Raw genomic sequence first — 1,712 nt, forward strand, 5'->3', positions numbered from 1 at the left:
ATCCCAGGACCCTGGGATCATGACCTGAGCCCAAGGCAGCTGCTTAACCAACCGAGCCACCCAGGTGCCTCTAAAGATAACTTTTATAGAGTTGTTCAAGGTAGTGAAAAACAAAAATAAAAACAGGAACAAAGAAACCCAACTTCATATATGTGTGTATGAGGACGTACATTGATACATATCTACGTAGCTTTATGCAGTCCATAAAGCCCGGGAGAGGGTGAGGGGCCACACACCTGCTCATGGAGACTGGGGCCCTTAGTGGGAAGGCGAGAGGCGCTCAGTGCGGCCTCCCAGGGCTTCCATCAGTTCTCAAGCTGGGCTTTGGCTCTGGTTGGTGGTGCCTCTGAAGTGGGCTGCTAGGGTCTGGCAGGGGCTCTGCTGCTGCCAGGAGCCAGGCTGTGGCGTGAGGGTGGCCCTCGGCACAAGGACAGTCTTGTCCTGGGAAGAAAAGCTCCCAGGAGCATGACTAACACGGGACCCCAGCCAGGCCTACAGCCCCTCAATGGCTGCTCTGTGCACGGGCACAGCCAGCCTGGTGTGAGCAGAAAGACCATATTTGGGCCTGGTGCGCCCCAGCTTAATGAGAAAGCCAGCTTAATGAGAAAGTAAGAGCTCTGGAGACCGGTGCGAATGGCTTCCCAGCTCAGTTTAAATTCAGTTCTGGTTGGGGCGCCTGGGTGGCTCAGTGGGTTAAGCCGCTGCCTTCGGCTCGGGTCATGATCTCGGGGTCCTGGGATCGAGTCCCGCATCGGGCTCTCTGCTCAGCAGGGAGCCTGCTTCCCTCTCTCTCTCTGCCTGCCTCTCCATCTACTTGTGATTTCTCTCTGTCAAATGAATACATAGAATCTTTAGGAAAAAAAAAAAATTCAGTTCTGGCTGTGGACCGAGGGCCTTTTCCCATGATCCCAGACCCAGCCCTCTCCGGGGCCTTGGGACCTGGGGGCTCTGCGAGTTGAGCTGGAAAGGGTCGTGCTGTCCGGGGGGCCGCTCTGGATCTCTGCCCTGGGAATGCCAGGCCACGAGGGTCCAAACATTGTCTGTCTGCTCACACCAGGCCGGCTGTGCCCCGTACACAGAGCAGCCACTGAGGGGCTGTAGGCCTGGCTGGGGTCCCGGGCCGTGTTAGTCATGCTCCTGGGAGCTTTTCTCCAGAAGTTTGGGGAACAGACTCGCAGGTAGACAGGGACATTTGGGCCCCATGGCCAGCCAGTGGCCACAAACGGGGATGAGAAGTGCAGGGAGTTTTTAGTCCATGGAGCTGGGGGAGCAGTTCCTGAAGAGCGCGTCTGGGGAGGGGACAGGCAGTTCCTGTTCCTTGCCGGGTTGGTCCGGCTCAGGGACCGCTCCGTCCTGGCATGGGCAGCACTTTCCCCATCTTGGCTCCCTCGCGCGGACATCCTGGTGCTTATGCAACCCCTCCCCCGCTGTGGAGCACTTCCGTGGTTTTCAGTGTTCTGCTTTGGCAAGCGAGGCCATGGTAACATCACAGACCCCCACGGCGGAGCCAAGACTGGGGTCAGGCTGGGCTTCTTAAGGGACGGTCTAGGTCGCACGCCATCAGGGGCGTTTGTGGCCCCAGAGGGGACGTCTCCACCATGGTTTGTGGGTTGGTTTTGATTGTTCAGGAACACCATGATGTGGCCGGACAGAACACATGGGGCACCGTCAGTGCCATGACCATCTGACCACCGGCACGGGGCTCGGCCAAT

The sequence above is a fragment of the Neovison vison genome, chromosome 5, assembly GCF_020171115.1.
Source record: "Neovison vison isolate M4711 chromosome 5, ASM_NN_V1, whole genome shotgun sequence".
In the NCBI taxonomy this organism is placed as follows: Eukaryota; Metazoa; Chordata; class Mammalia; order Carnivora; family Mustelidae; genus Neogale; species Neogale vison.